This window comes from Podarcis tiliguerta, assembly GCF_965153285.1.
Source record: "Podarcis tiliguerta genome assembly, chromosome: 2".
Classification (NCBI taxonomy): Eukaryota; Metazoa; Chordata; class Lepidosauria; order Squamata; family Lacertidae; genus Podarcis; species Podarcis tiliguerta.
In genome coordinates this window covers 56792710-56810320 of record NC_139535.1, presented here as the reverse complement: position 1 = coordinate 56810320, position 17611 = coordinate 56792710, and positions in this window count along the sequence as shown.

Genomic DNA, 17611 nt, shown 5'->3' with positions numbered 1-17611 from the left:
CACTAACCCAGAAATAGTGCTTCAGGTTAAGAACTTTGCTTCAGGATGAGAACAGAAATCGTGCTCAGGCGGTGCGGCAGCAGCAGGAGGCCCCATTAACTAAAGTGGTGCTTCAGGTTAAGAACAGTTTTAGGTTAAGAACGGACCTCCAGAACGAATTAAGTACTTAACCCGAGGTACCACTGTATATAAATTCAATAGAGGAGGAGGAGGAATAGGTTTTGAAAAGGAGGTTTATTCTGAGGAGTCTCTAATACCCTCTGGTAGAACTGGAAATAAAGGCTAGCTGGTCCTGTAATTCCAAGGCAGGTCCTCAAATTGCCAGGTCCTTAACGTTAAGAGAGTGTCAGCAAATTACAATTGCTGCCATTATAGTGTTGTCTAAAGCAATATTATGAATAATGGTCATAGTCTGTAGTTGCACAACAGGAATGTGCAGGAGAAATTCTAAGCCGGGTTCTTGATGCAGTTGTTCCCCCTTCTCCCTACCCTCAAGGTGCAGACAGAGCATAGCTCAGCAATAAGAGATCCTAGTTTAATCCCTTGTATCTCCAACAAGAAGGATCAGATGGCAAGTGATGTCAACTTCTGCTTGAGTTCCTGGGAAACTGCTGCCAGTCAAAGCAGGCAGCACTGGGCTGGATGAACAAATAGCCTTGCCTGGTTTAAGGCCACTTCCGGTGTGGGTTTTAGTGGCACACAGCACTTTTCGTATTAGGTCCTAGCAACCTTTAATGTCAACAGCTGCAGACCCTCCAAGTGTCCCTATTTTCCAGGGATGTCCCTGATTTAGAGAAACCTTCCCAGTTTCTGATTTGATCCCAGAATGTCTCACTCTTCCTTAGGATGTCTCTATTTTCATTGGAGAAATGTTGGAGGGTATGGAGTTATCCGACCCCTGAGCCGTCTGAAGGCAATCAGAAGAACAGAGAAGGTTTTTTTAAATGTTTAATGTTTATTATGTTTTTATATGTGTTGGAAGCTGTCCAGAGTGGCTGGAGCAACCCAGTAAGATGTGTGGGGTTTAAATGGTAAAATTATCATTATGGGATGGGAAGTCCCTATTTTCATTGGTGAAATGTTGGAGGGTATGCAGTTGCCAGCGCCCCTAAGGAGTGCCAGAACCCAGTGACCATCTTACATTCAGGACTCTGGAACCAGGATGTCTATGCATCATTACCAGCAAGCCATTTCTTAAGAAAAGCCATCTGTTAAGGCCACTTGGGTATAATTAAAAGGCAAACAAATGCAATATAGTTTGGCAGCGTTGACGTTTGCTCTTGGCCTGCCGAGAAAGGACATAACTGTGAGGAAGTAACCCAAGGCAGGAAAGAGCATGTGAAATGACGACCATGTCGATCCCATTGTTGGAGTAATTTGTACAGGGCTAACCTAGGGTTACCAGACGTCCCCGGTTCCTGGGGACAGTCCCCGGATTTGCAAATCTGTCCCCAGACAAATTCCGTCCCTAGAATGTCCCCAGATATGCAAATCTGCCCTCAGGAAACATGGCAGTGGCAGCCTCAGCAGCCTGGAGCCAGCCTGTTAGCGCAGTTGGCTCTGGCTGGCTTCAGAAGCTGCTCGCTGCCGTGGCGCCCACCATTTTTCCCGTGCCATGGCAGCGAGCAGTGAGCAGCAAGCAGCAAGAAGCTCCTGAAGCCAGCCAGAGCCAATTGCACTACTAGGCTGACCCCTCGTGGGCAACGGCCACCTGCCCATGACTCCTGAGCCTCTCCTGATCTGACAAAACAAAGGGGGAAGGGGGAAGGAGATCGGGGAAGGTTTGGGAGTCATGGGAGCGTACCTCAGTTTTTTAAAAAACTCTGTTTCACAGGGTGCGAAAGAAGGGCTTTGCACCTTTATACAATATGCATGTGTGCTTGGGCCCAGGGTCTTTTGCCTCACCATCCCCACCATCTAGCTTATCTATTTTATCTAGTTTGGCCATCAGAGGAGAAGATAAGGGTTTTCATTCCCTACTAATTGCCTGGGCAGTCATTGCCTGCCTGCCTATTTGTTTTATTGAGTTTACATCCCACCCTTCCTCCCGAAGGAACCCCAGGCAGCAAGCAGATATATAATTTAAAAACCAAAAGCATTCTAAAGCAGATTAAAACATTCTGCAATTGCAATTAAAAACATCTAAATGTAGTTGCAGTTAAAAAACATTCTGCATGCAATTACAATTAAAAGCATACTTCCATCCTGTGATGTCAGGGTTGCCAGGAACAACATACTTCAGCCACCAAATGCCTGGTTAAAGAGAAATGTTTTCAAATGCCGTCTGAAAGTGAATAATGGTGAAGGTAAGTGTGCATTCCACACTGAACCACACCAGATACTCAGATATCTTCTCTCCCTTGGAGATGTGAAAACCTCATCACATAGATAATGTGCATCTATTTTCAGTTGCCCCCCACCCAGCCTGTGGAATGCTCTCCCAAGGAACGCCTGCCTGGCACTGACAACGGGCACTTTTTTTGCGCACCATATTAAGATTTTCCACTTTACCCGGGCATTTTATGCAATTCAGTCTGTGGCAGCTGGGCTAGCTCAGTCGGTAGATCATGAGATCTCACCATGTCGGGCAGAAGATTCCTGCATTGCAGGGGGTTAGACTAAAATGGCTGGGGAAACCCAGCCAAATGGGCGGGGTATTATTATTATTATTATTATTATTATTAATTACCCTCATGGTCCCTTCCAACTCTACAGTTCTGTGATTCTAATCCAGCTTTATGTCACACTGCTCTGAGTTGCTGATTAGCCCTTCCATCCCCATGAAAGTTGAGAGTTTTAAGTATTGATTTGACTGTATAGATTTCGGATGGTGGTTGTTTTTAACAATTTTGTGTGTTTTAGAACTCAGCCATAAATTGCCCACAGACACAGCCTTAAAGAATATAAAGTAACAACTGAGCAATGCGTTCTTAACAATTTTATCAAGAGTCGGGGAAAGATTGTCTAAAAAGAAAGATTATCAGTTTCCTCTTGAAACCCAGCATGGTTGATACTTTCTGAATTCCAGAGGGAAGGTATTTCAGAGAGTACCGTAGGTGCCAGAACAGAGAAGACCTGCTCCTGTAATGCATAATAGAACAGTCTACAGATTTCCATCCATTTGGGGGTTGAAATGAAGACTGAATTTAAAAACCCAAGCCTTTCTCACAGCCAACATAAACTCAGCCAATGGTTTATCGGTAAGTTCTTTGTTGTGGGAAACCCTTTTAGAAATGCCAATAGCCATTGTTGATTTCTTTGGATTGATATCCCATCCTAATCAACTCATCTTCCACTGCCATTTCATGCAGGCAAATGAAAGTACATCTTCGTCTCAAAAGCATTGCATCTGAATTAAACAACTCTTTCGTTCATTCTCTTCTGTCCATTCCAACTACCAGTAAGTTACATAAAATCATTTCATGGCAACAACACACAGGCCATTCATTTCTTCCTATAATGAAACGATATTACACAACTTGGAAATATGACTGGAAACAAAAGCCGAATCTTACTGTTACATCTGACAGCTGATTAAAAGAATGGTACAGAACAACATTGAATATGTCATTCTGGGCCACGAGAATGGAAACATAAGCATGCTAAATAAAAATTCACTCTCTGATATTACCCCATCCTGTACACACTAAAAAAAAACCCAAACATTGCATTTCTCATAAAGGAAAATATTGTGGAATCTTAGCATGCCCTTCTTGGCCAAGTTAGTCGCAAAAGACCAGGTTCGAACTGATTGATCGTGTCAGAAAGTTTCATGTGGTCTGATCCCACGAGAGCTGGACAAATGTAGCCTATCAACCTCCCTTCACCTGGTGCCCTGCAGAGGTTTTGGAAGGTGAATATCATCAGCCCCAGGCAGCACAACCATGCTATATGAAGCTGGTGGGAATTATAGTCCAAAATATCTGGAGGGTACCAGATAGGGGAAGACTAAGATGTACCTTTCTTTTATTTGTGAAAAAACAGAAAATGCTAGGGTACCTGTAGTAGCCCTCTTCCACACTGACTTCCTGAGTACCTTAATACCTTTCAGATGTTTGGCACATCTGTCATGGGTGCTTTCATTGAAATTCCTCCATTGCAGGGGGCTGGAGTAGATGACTCTCAGGGCCCCTTCCAACTCCACAATTCTATGATTCTATATAATAAGAAGGCTTCTTGCAGATACCATCTTATCAGGAAGTCTATTATGCACAATATAGAGGAATTGGTTCTTTAGTGTGGTGGCACCTGCCCTTTGGAATTCCATCCCAGTGTCTGCTGTCCTTTCAGGATCCACTAAAGAACTTCTTCCAACTAGACTTTTGGGAAGAAATCTTTCCCAGTCTGCATCTGCACTGGAGTTTTGTTTTGTTTTTAAGACGTAGAGAATGTTCTCTACACAAGTGGAAAGACCCCAAAAGCATAGTTCTGAGTTCTGCAAGTGTAAAGTTGTCTGCATGCATAGGGACTTTTATATATATATATATATATATATATATATATATATATATATATATGTGTGTGTGGTTGTTGGTCTCACTTGTGACGTCCATCCCCACTTGCTCCACACATCTGAAAGAGAATCCCTCTGGCTGCGATATGCTGTGCTGACTTAATTCAACATTATCTCTTCTTTCACTGAAAGCAGAGTGGGTGGGTGGGTGGGTGCGTGAGTAGTGGGTGTCCCTGTGTGCATTTACCTCTTGGTTTGTCCTTCCCCTCTGGGGGATCTCAGAGAGTTGATAGGACAGAACACACAACCTCCCGGAGACTGGAAGTGTGATGTGCAGTGTTAAGCAAGAGCCACACATGTTCATGGTTTTAAGCAGGAACTCATGAGTGAAAGTGGAAGAAACCAGAATATTTTCAGCACAACAACCAGCTGCTTATTCCTGATAAAAGCATAAATCAACAGCCTAGGCATTTCCTGTGGCCAAAAGAAAAAAATATATAGCGATGCCAAAATTAGTTTTATATGTGCAGCATTCATTATATGCAGAATTATTATGTTCTTCTAGGAATTTTGTAGGAATGTGTGGCAGTAGAGCCAGAAGACTGCTGAAAATATTATTATCCCACATCATACATTTAAAGCTCGCGCACACAGAGATCCCAAATCCTGGAAATTATAGTTTACCTCTGAGCTACAATTCCTAGCATCCTTAACAAGCTACAGGGCCCAGGACTCCTCGGGGTACTTTACATAAATGGAAGTGCAGGTGAAACTTGAGCATTCAACCATACTTGAACCTTCCATTTCTTCTCATGGAATCTGGAAAAAAATTGGCATGCCCGAAAGGAAGATTGAAGTTATAACTGAGAACCATAGCTGCCCCTATCATCACCACATCATCCTAGGCACAATAATTATATCCAATCTGCTTCATTGCCAGACTATTGGGCATAACCCTTACAACCAACACATGAAGACTAGCTTCTAAATTTGGGTGGGGTGGGGGTGGGGAATACCACTCACTTATTTTAGAATTTCAGAAAATGACTTTGGTTGATACAAACTCTCTGAAGACAGGGAGCATAGCCTTGCTGCGTTTAGAATGTAAACAGAGCAAGAATCTGTCCCCTGAGTTTACAGAGTTTGTTGCAGAAGCCACAGTTGTTTTCTAGACTGGAAGTCTAAAGTGAATGGTATTTTCCCCCACATACTAAGGTTGCTTCAAGGAGACTTGTTTGTGGGGAGGTTATACAATGGCCATTATTTATGGAATAGTCATCCTGATTTGTTTGCAGGGGGTTACGCAATGTCATGTCAGGCATTTGTTATCCCACACCTCCCAGTATATTTTTCCATCACTTTTCTTACTGCAAAACATCCAACTTTGGGCTGGGGTAGGGGAGTGGGTTTGTTGTGCAAGCGTTTTTCCGTATGTGCTTGAATGCCACCCACAAAACAGCAATGATTTGGAAGTGACCTAAATAACTATCCAAGAACTCTGGGTTCTCAACTTTATGGATTACGCTACTGGCACTGTGTTCCAGACAGTGCAATTTTTTCCGCTTTTCTCTGGAATTCAGCTGATTATTTTCCCATTTCTGAATTGCTTCCATCAAATATGAAACCCATGAGACGTGTCCCATTCATCTTGTGCTTGAGAAAGTCCCCACCGCAGAAGCTTAAGCTGATGACAACCTTCTGAGATGACGGTTTGAGAGAACCCTTAGTTTCCATGTGTGTACTTATCTCTCTTTTGTCCCACAATTGTCTCTAGTCAAACGAGTTTTGTACAAGGTCACAGGTTAAACTCCCATTAGCTCCAGATGGAGCTGGGCATGGCCCATCTGAAACCCTGGAGAGCCACTGTCAAAGGGACAGTGTGGGGTGAAAAGGCAGGCAGAAGAGGTATCTGTACAAGGAAGAGAAGGGCGGAAAGGTGAGGAACTGGCAAAGGGCAAGAAGATAAAAAAATACAGGAAAGAAAACAAGTAAACAGACATGGTGGCATCCTGTGATGCAAGGGGACAATTAAACATTTACAGTAAGGTCCCCACAAGGAGGCACTCTGAGAACAAGAGACCACCTGAGGTTCTGAGGACTCCTGGGACTGAAGACAGGGATGAAGCTGACAGACGAGTTTGGAACTCTTTCCAAAGCAAAGTCTCTCACTTGAGTGTAACCAGCATTTGACTGCACTTGAGTGTAACCAGGATTGGCCCTATAAGTGCTTTGGGAAAGGCTGGGGTTGCAAAGGCAGTGATGGAAACTGTCGTTTGCTGCCTAGACCTTGTTGATACAACATCTATTCCGACCAGCCTCCAGCTGTAGCTTCCTATGGACACGGGTGGCACTGGGGTCCAAACCACTGAACCTCTTGGGCTTGCTGATCAGAAGGTCGGCGGTTCGAATCCTTTGCTCTGTCCCAACTTCTACCAACCTAGCAGTTCAAAGCATGCCAGTGTGAGTAGATAAATAGTACTGCTGCAGTGGGAAGGTAAATGGCGTTTCTGTGCGCTCTGGTTTCCGTCATGGTGTTCCGTTGTGCAAGAAGCAGTTTGGTCATTCTGGCCACATGACCTGGAAAGCTGCCTGTGGACAAACACCTGCTCCCTTGGCCTGAAAGTGAGATGAGTGCCGCAACCCCGTAGTCGCCTTTGACTGGACTTAACCGTCCAGGGGTCCTTTACCTTTTACCTCCTTGTGGAGTAGCCCCCATGCTGCCTCAGCTGACTTGTGATAGAACCTTCTTCTTTCCCTGCTGGACAGCTCCCTGAGCACCAGCTGTGTCTTCTCAGAAGAAGCTAGGAGCTCACCACCAACCTGACTCTCCTTCCTGCCTGATAACCCATCTCTGATACAGAACCTCATAGGATAAATGCCTCCACACAACGGCTGTTGAGTGGAAGCATCAATCCTGCATGACACAGGGTGTTTCTTAAGGAGCACCCTACAGGATACACCTGCTTTGCTGTTGATCCTGGGTGGGGCAGCATCTCCTTCCCCCACCCCTCTCACAACTATGTGTTTAAAAACCCCATATAAAACATTAGCCCTGACACCAAACTAATTTGGGAAGAGATCCTTGATGGAATAGGTAGTCTCCAGATTTTTCTAGGGTGTGTTGTCCTGACTGGGCAGCCCTAGTAGTGATGAACATTAGCTTTCCAAATGTTTTTAGATTCTAACTCTCATCATTCCTGATCATTGGCTATGCTAGTTGTGGCTGGTGGAAACTGGAATCCAACAATATCTGGAGGACCACAGGCCTGCAGCCCTGGACTGGTCAATCATAGGCTCATAGAATGGTAGGGTGGGAGTGGACCCCAAAGGGAAGTTGTTCCACTCACACAATGACATAATTAGATACAAGCCCACTGGTGGAAGAAGAGGAGTGCGGGGGGAGCACACAGCCTCTGGCAGCACGATCCCCAGGGTGCCATCACGGCTGCCCCCCTGCCCCCACAGGCGGCACGCCACGCCCCCAGGACACATGCCACGCCCCCACAGGCGGCGCACCACACCCCCAAGACATGCACCAGCCCCGCCCCCGCCTGCTCTCTGCCCCCGGTGCCACAGCATGAAGCTCCACCACTGTACAAGCCTATATATATATCTTCTTAAGAAACTTGACCTGGGATTCTCTCCTGAAACGTTTTCAAGGATCTATTACATTTCACAAGCTATCAGACATGGCAAAAAAGCATTTTCTCTAAATAATACACTTTCTACTTATTTTAAACCAATCTCCAGACGAAAATCTTCCAACCACCTTATCTTTTGACTATTTGCATAGCTAAACTGTAAACAGTGACTAACGTCTCCAAACCAAATATCTCTTCTTCCTTAATAAATTATGTCTTTCTGTAATGAATTGCTCAGGAAGAAGAAGAAATGGTTGGTGCTGGCTTCCAGGACAGATCCCAGATGCTGAGAGATAAGAAAAACATAAGATTGCATGATGAACAGCTTGAATCCTTTAGATCATTAATCAGGCATATCTTTTGAACTAAACATTACCATGTAGGGATCTTGATGAGGACAAGTGTAAAATGAATGTATAATCAAGTATCACAGTGTTATGCACATCCCAGGCTGCAAGTGTGAAAGATTTTAGGGGTGCCAGTCAGCACATACCACTGTGTTGGTTTCCTTGGATTGAAGATCTCTGGAGATTGTGGTGTCTTTGTGATATTTACACATATGTGGGGGATAGACGGGCACACAGCATTAGCACTACAACAGAACTCGCTCTCACATTTAGGTTTTATAGGGGAATCTACAAAGCCTTAGCTTTGGATTCAGCACAGAGAGCAAGGCAAGTCTGTGTCTCTTTCCAACTCAGCCCCTTTTCTATTGTTTTCCTATTTACAGGTGGCTTCACCTCCATCCAGAGGAGGAGGGAGTGGTCTACTCCACCTCATCAAATCATCCCCACCTGGTAATATCTGTAGCGTACAATCACCTGTATTCGTTAGGGTTTCCAAATCTTCCTTCCTTCCTTCCTTCCTTCCTTCCTTCCTTCCTTCCTTCCTTCTTATTTATTAAATTTCTATGCAGCCTTGTATCTGAGGATCAAGAGGTGGTTTACAATATAAAAACACAAAAATACATAACATAATTACAAGCAAAACAATACCCCCCCCTCCACACACAGTTTAAAATACCATAGATTGTTTAATTAGCCAAAGGCCTTGGAGGAGAGGAATGTTTTTGCCTGGTGCCTAAAGGTGTTCTTGTGTTGCCATCCTCCAGACCTCTCATAGAGGAGGCACACAAAGAAAGGCCTCAGATCATGATTGCAGGGTCCAGGTCAGTTCATATGGGGAGAGGCAGTGCTTTAGGTATTGTCGTCCTGAGCAGTTTAAAGCAACATCAGTTGAAACCAACACTTTGGGCTGGTATAATGCCAGGATTGGCATTATATGCTCAAACCATCTTGCCCTGGTGAGCAACTTGGCCACTGAAATTTGCACCAGCTGAAGTTTCCAAACTGTGTTCAGAGGCAGCTAATCTAATTCCATTGTATTTATTTTTATTTTTTCCTATCTACATAAAAATGTAAGAATGTCAGCATGCTCTTCAGTTTGTATGGGTCGTCCACAGACATTCACATCCTCTCCAGTGTGACAAACAGCAGGCCAGAGAGTGAGGAGGCAGTGCTGGTGGCCGGTGGCTCACGGGACCTATTTAATGGAGGGGAGAGAGGCACTTCACAGAGCATTTTAGCAGATATCCTATGAAGCACCCCTCCTTTAAAAGGGGTTGGAGCAAACTGTAAGAGGGGAAGGGCTTCAGTTAGCTGTGTGGGGAGGTGTGTCATGTAAACAGAACACCTTTCTATCCTGGAATAAAGCAGAGTTCGAATTTGACCGCACAAGGAAATCACCACTTCATTTGTTATACGAAGGCTCACCCTCTGCAGAGCTATTAGCATCGCTCCCTATTTTGCCTGGGTTCAGTTTTAGCATCTTTACCTGCCATAGCCATAGCCACCCAACACTGGTCCAGAATCAGACAGCTACTTCTGAGTGCTTGGTTATGGCACTTTTCATTGTGTGTTTACTTTCTGTAGTTTTCCTGTTGTGTATTTAATCCAGAGCTGGTTAATCTCTCTCAGTGGCCTCATTTACCTGATTAACAACATCACTAATAAAAACCAAGCCCCGTGGAACATCACATCAACCCCAGGCATCACCAGTAATGATCCACTGAATGTGTTCCAGCAATGAAAGCACTCGAGAGCCAGAGCTGGCACTCCTGCTAGCTTTTGAAGCTGGGTTAACAGAACAACAGCTTGATGTGCTGAATCAAGCTGGTGAGGGTTCCAAAAGCATCAGAGGAAAGAGCTTTCAGACATGGATCATGCAGAACTCTCCCAGACATAGTAACAGAGCCTATCTTGTCAATAGGGATGGGGAAGAAATTCAATTAAGTTTGCATTTAAAGGTTGAACCTTCCAAATTTGTCCTTTCCAAAGGATTGAAATGGAGTCTTCAGTTGAAATTCGCACTTCTCTGAATTTTGCAATGTGCTTCTCCAGCCACGTAATGTGTACAAAAACGCATAACTCAGGAGAAAGTGTGCATCTCGGTGCATATATTAGTGAAAATAATATACCAAAATGCATTATATTGTGGGGAAATTCTTTGCAAACATGTGTATATTAGAAGGCAAATTGTCTTGGTGACTTTTTTTACATTAAAAAAAATACAACTGACTGACGCGAAAATATGGAAAACTGAGAGGAAGTGAAATTTGCCCATCCCTGCTTATAAAAGACAAAAGCAACAAACAAGGGACAGACTCACTTAGCTCCTTTGTGGGAATTCTGTTCCCACTGAAGGCAGCCCTGCTTGTAGTTTTTTGCTGAGGTTTTCTACTCCATGATCAGATTTACTGGCACTCTTTCTAAAAACTGTTTGGAAGTTGATGTTAAAACTGATTTTTTTTCCTTCTAAATTTGCTTGGCCCTGTTTTGGCAGTTTGTGTGAGAGAGTGTGTATGTGTGTGATTTTTTATTTCACACACACACATGCATATATTATATTGAATGCCCCTGTGGAATTATGACTGAGAGAGCTGGGGCATAGAGTAGCATTTTAAATAAATAAACAATCAACCAACTCATAGCCTCATCACAGTCTACTCATGGGACAGAGCTCATGTTTTCACCTGTTCTCAAGTAAATGTTGCTATCCAAACCCTTTACTGACTGACCCTTACTCCTTGCATTTACAAGAAGTAAGGGTCTTCTTGGGGTGGGGGCAGCTTTTTAATTCAAACTACATAGGATAGGTTTGTTCAGCACAACGTTTTTGCTGATTCGTTGTTCAGTCCCTGGGAGCTAATGATGGAAGTTAATTGCTTATACAGTGGTACCTCAGGTTAAGTACTTAATTCATTCCGGAGGTCCGTGCTTAACCTGAAACTGTTCTTAACCTGAAGCACCACTTTAGCTAATAGGGCCTCCTGCTGCCGCCGTGCTGCCAGAGCACAATTTATGTTCTTATCCTGAAGCAAAGTTCTTAACCTGAAGCACTATTTCTAGGTTAGCAGAGTGTGTATCCTGAAGTGTATGTAACCCGAGGTACCTCTGTATAGGTGGCACCTTGAAAACTAATATTTCTTAATCTTTGCGGTTCCACAAGACTCTGATGTTTTGAGTGGCAACAGATGAACACTAGAAATATGGTCGCATCCAACGCTGCCATTTTACCACTGCAGCAGATGTCCACTTGTGCAATGAAATGTTCCTTTCTCCCCCCTGCAGCCCACCCCCATAACATTGGAAGCAGTCCACTGTTGGTCTCTGTGTGCTTCTGTATTCATGTGCACACTTGGCACAGATTAAGGAGGTGCCTTTTCTTACCTGCAAAATGCAAGCTGCCTTCTCCATGCAAGATGATGATTTGGGGATAAGAGATAACAGGTAGGCTGATATCTACTCTTCCAAAAATCCAGTGTGGAAAATGCTGGACAGTTTGCAAAGGCAGCACCAGGTAGGCCTAAGAAAGGTCATATGAAAGTCCCCTTTCTTTCCAATTGCCTCTCTGTCAAACTTTGCTGCTTTGTTGCGGAGGGTCAGCATTTCAGAGCTGGAAGAGTAAGGTGGCAATTAGCCAACCTGCAACTGTGCTCTCCCTCCATGAGGGAGGCAATTCATATAACAAAGGCAGTTGTTGAAAAGCATAGAACCTGCATGTTTCATGACTACACCTTGCTGAACAATCTGGCTTCTTGTGCCACTTCTCTCTCAGACAGGAATGCCTTTTTTGTAACCAGCATACACTCAGGAGTTGGTTAAGCCTTTAATTTTGGGGAGGGGGGATCACAGCATCTGGGGGCTGCTTTTGCTACTGGCAAAGGAAAAAGAGTGTGTTCAACGGAAGAAGCTAGAAGGGTGGGAGACAGCAGTGACATCCCAGCAATGTAAACATCATGCTTCATGCATGGCACAGACTGTGGGCTGCCCACTAATTCTGAGGAAGTGGCTAATTTTGTCACCTTACGTCAGTCGATATGTATCTTAATATTCCCTCTGAGTCCGCAAACATTAACAGCAAAGGAAATAACAAATAACAAACTGTTATATCTGAATTGATAGGGCTCAAGTGTGTGCAGCAGATGTGAAAAGAAAAGCCGGGAAAGCAAGTTAGAAATCACTAGGCAATGGATTGTCTGGGGAACCTTTCTCAGCAAATTATTTTAAAAATTCCCATTCCTTATTAAAATTTTGGTCTTCCTGATTTCTGATTCTTCCGGTCATGTTAGTCATTTCAGCATAATCCAATTGGATCTGCCATTCTTCTCTAGTTGGGACTTTATCTTCTTTCCATCTCTGTCTTTTTCATAGCTGCCGCACACCTCTTCATTATGCTGTCCATTCTGACCTCAAGGTCTCATTCCTCCCTGTTGCTTCATACCCTGCAATTCTGTATGTGAAACTGAGATTTTTTGACCCATCTTCCATCACTTGTTTACAGTGAATTGCGTTTGCCATTTTACAGCCCATTAACTCAGTACAGCGAGGTCCTTTTGGAGCTCCACAATATCTTCTTTTTTTGTTTTTTTTGTTTTAACTTCCCTCCCCCTCAGTCTGTTCTTGATCCTTCTTGCCTCAGGGCACGGACATCGATTGTACAGTTTAATGAGCTATTTATTGATAGGATTACCTCAAGTACCTCTGAGAGATGCTCAGAGAAGCATTCTTTTAAAATTTATTTTCCTATGTCGCACCATTAAAAATTATTACCTTACACCCCCCCCCCATATATCCATTTGCAATTAAGTAATAATGAGCTATACAGGTAGGAAGACAGGATAAAAAACATAGACATTAATAGCTGCCTTTATCAGAGTTCAAGGGAATGCATATTTCAGCACATCAGACAAATGCCATTCGTATAATGGCCTGGGTTCGGAAACACTGTTAAGTTTCTGGTTTTAATATCATTAGCACTTGCATGAAACCTAACCAGCTCGCATGGCTGGCAAACGAGCAAACACAGCAGGAGCTTACACTGAAGGTCAAACCCAGCAGAGCTCGCATTAAAGGTCGATTGCTGCAAAAGTCTCCACTGTCTCAGCTGGTCACCCTATCTCAGAAAGTACTAGAAATCCAAGAGGTGGAAAAGACAGGGGAAAGGGACAACCAAAATGAGAATGGAGCACATTTTCCACAAGGAAAGGCAGTTGGGGCTTTTTAGATTTAGATTAACAGTTCATCTAATGAATGGCAACATAGCAGATTCAGGAAGGATAAAGGAAAGGTTTTTTGGGGTTTTTTTGCACAACATGTAATTAACTTCTGTGCCAGCTATTAAATGCCTGCTGAATTTTTTTCTCTGCCGCCAGGCCTTTGCAGGGAGTACATCCCCCACAATGGGTTCCCGATCCTTTTAAAAAACTTTTTTGTTCTTAACTTATTAAAAAACTTTTTATGCTTTTATTGTATGGTTTCTTCTTATTTTTACTGTTGTAAACCACATTGACATATTTTGTGATAGGGCAGTGTATAAGTATTTTTTTAAAAAAGAATAATACATTAAATAGATTATTCTCACTATCACAGGATGCAGCGATGGCTTCTGGTTTAGATAACTTTAAGAAAGCGCTAAGCAAATCAATGTAGGATGGGTCTGTCAACAATTGTGGACCACAATAGCTAAAGAGAAGATCCAGATCTAGAGACAGCATACCCTTTTAGATCAGATGCCAGAGATAAGTAAGAATGGAGAGCCCTTGTTTATCTTGGGCATTTCTAGGCGATTGCGGTCAGTTAGGATATGGGCTTTGACTCTGTGAAGAGAAGCCTTCACCACGGGAATGAGGAAGCAGAAACTGCTTATCCAGCAGAGACAAGATTCTGTAAAATCTTGGTTGGATATACCGTATTTTTCCATCTATAAGACGCCCCCATGTATAAGACACCCCTATTTTGGGGGACTCAGAGTTAAGAAAATGGGGGGAGATGTATCCGTGTATAAGACGCCCCCCTAATTGTTAACATTTTTTTAAGGGGGCGGGGACTAGTCTTATACACAGGAAAATGTGGCATGTGTAAAGTGCTGTGTTTTACAAGCATTTACTGTGAACACATTTCCATCTTAAAAAAAAAACAAAAAACTAATAAATGGGACCACAGGAAGAAATCTTTTGGTATTTAGCTGTGAAAAACAACTAACCATTTGCGAGAGAATCATAGAGTTGGAAAGCAGCCAAGGGTCATCTCACCCAACTCCCCGCAATACAGGAAGCTAAAGCATCCACGACAGACCTCTTAAAAACCTCAAAGCAAAGAGAGTCCACCACCTCTCATGGGAGTCTGTTCCACTGCCAAACACCTCTTACTGTCAGAAAGTTTTTCTGAATGCTTTAGTTAGAATCTCCTTTCTTGTAACTTGAAGCTATTGGTTCAAGTCCTACCCTCCGAAGCAGGAGAAAACAAGCTTGCTCCCTCCTCCATGTGACAGCCCCTGAGACATTTGAAGATGGCTATCATATCTCCCTCCTTCATGGATCACTGCCTTATGGTTTTCCCAGTAGTGATGTATGGAAGTGAGAGCTGGACCATAAAGAAGGCTGATTGCCAAAGAATTGATGCTTTTGAATTATGGTGCTGGAGGAGACTCTTGAGAGTCCCGTGGACTGCAAGAAGATCAAACCTATCCATTCTTAAGGAAATCAGGCCTGAGTGCTCACTGGAAGGATAGATCCTGAAGCTGAGGCTCCAATAATTTGGCCACCTCATGAGAGGAGAAGACTCCCTGGAAAAGACCCTGATGTTGGGAAAGGTGGAGGGCACAAGGAGAAGGGGACGACAGAGGACGAGATGGTTGGACAGTGTTCTTGAAGCTACCAACATGAGTTTGACCAAACTGCGGGAGGCAGTGGGAGACAGGAGCATAGCTGTCAACTATTCCCTTTTCTTGTGAGGAATCCTATTCAGAATAAGGAAATTTCCCTTTTAAAAAGGAAAACGTTGACAGCTATCGACAGGAGTGCCTGGAGTGCTCTGGTCCAAGGGGTCACAAAGAGTAGGACATGACTAAACGACTAAACAACAACAATCATATCTCCTCTCAGTCTCCTCTTTTCCAGGCTAAACATATGCAGCTCCTTCACCCTCATAAGGCTTAGTTTCCAGACCCTTGATCATCTTGGTTGCCCTCCTTTGCACAAGTTCCAGAGAGAGTGGCGATTAAATTTAGATTAGATGTCTTATCAGAGCTTGACAAATACGCATCTGACCCAGCTAATAGTGACAATGTATGAAGATGATAGAATAGCTCTCTACTTTCTGATACTCTTATTTGTTGTTGCAAGAGAATGGTATCTTATATTTCATTTCAATGCTGTTTTTTTAAGCAGGGAGTTTCATTGCCACTATTGTTTGCACATGAACCCTAAAAATACTAGGCAGGAAAATGTTTCACATGCATGGTGGTTCTGTATTACAGTTTTATGGCATAGCTATAAAAGAAAGGAAGGAGGAAATGCTTCCTGTTTCAGTATACTGGCCCTGGCTACATTTAGAGTAAAGATCTGTACATTCTGAGAAATATAGCAGGATCAACAAAGAGGAACAATGTTGTCATAATGACATTTCTCTTAGCACAAAGATCCCTGCTTCCGCACATTGTCAGGGAGCACGACTGGTGATGTGTAATGAAAGGGCAATTAGGTTCAACAGGCAGGCAGTCCAGGCTGGTAGCAACAGTAAGTCTTTATTACGGAAATGTCTTAATGCTGTGTTCAGTTGAATATATATATATAGCCTTCATGGTGATCTTGACCAGCATCTACTGCCTGATGGTGGCTGCCTCCCTCTGCCTCATGCTGCAACTCTGGGTGCTGTTCCCCTCAGATTGAGAGACATTTCTACTCAAAGGCCAAGCAGATGTGCTCATTTGCTGATATGTGTTGAGGGTTGCACATGCTTTTTTTGTATGTTTATTCTGTTTCTGTAGTACAGTGGTACCTCGGGTTACAGACACTTCAGGTTACAGATGTTTCAGGTTACACACTCCGCTAACCCAGAAATAGTACCTTGGGCTAAGAACTTTGCTTCAGGATGAGAACAGAAATCACGTGGCAGCAGTGGGAGGCCCCATTAGCTAAAGTGGTACCTCAGGTTAAGAACAGTTTCAGGTTAAGAATGGACCTCCGGAATGAATTAAGTTCTTAACCTGAGGTACCACTGTACATACAATGGGGGAGAAATTTTGTAATCATTGTTACTATGGACCAAATTTTCTCAATCTATTCAGATATAGTAGGAGAAATGCTTCCCGCCCCGCCCTCCCCCCCAATTGTAGCTATTATATTCTTTGCAGCAGCTATCAGATTAAACACTATTTCTTCAGCATTTCCTGGAATAACATGTTTTAGAAAACCAAGCAGAAATATTTTGGGTTCCAAGTGTATACGGAACTGCTATTTTAAGATATCCTATACTCTCCGTTACTTTTCTTGCAGCTGCCCAGAACATTGTCATGAAGCTACATCAGTACAACAGAAGGAAGTGATGTTCCTAGCACTCACTCTGATGTTTTTGGGTAGGGCCAGAAACAGTGGATGTTGGTCTATTGGGATAAATGAGACTCTGTCCTGCTGACCTCATTCTGCCCTCGGTCAGCCCCAACACCTCCTGAGCAGCATGTTTTTCTTGCCTCCCAAGTCTTAACTTCACTGCAACAGGTCTAGTTTTTGAGTGACCTCACATTTTTTCTGAATGCTTGGTAGTTTTACACACACCCAGTGAGAGAGAGAGCAGCAGCAGCAGCAGTTTTCAAACCACAAAACTCATACTTTATTACCTTACATTGAATTGTGGGTATAAATAACTGGCTTTTCAAATGTAATTCTTTTTGGTTGTGATCCAAAACATCTGGGAAGGCTGCTTTCGACAGGGGGGTGAACTGGGTGGTCTCCCCCAGCTGCACGCATCATGCCAGGCTCTGCAGAAAGCGGCTTTTGTGTTGCTGCGGGTCACAACTTCAGGCATGCTTTGCTGCCTGTGTGCACTGCACCCCGGGGCATAGTGTGCTCTCGCTCTCTGTGACGATTGGAGGCTTTGCTGGGCTATACTGCAGCTTGCGGTCATTCTAATCTAGCCCACTGTTTCTCTGACTCAAACTACAATCAGGCAACCCACTA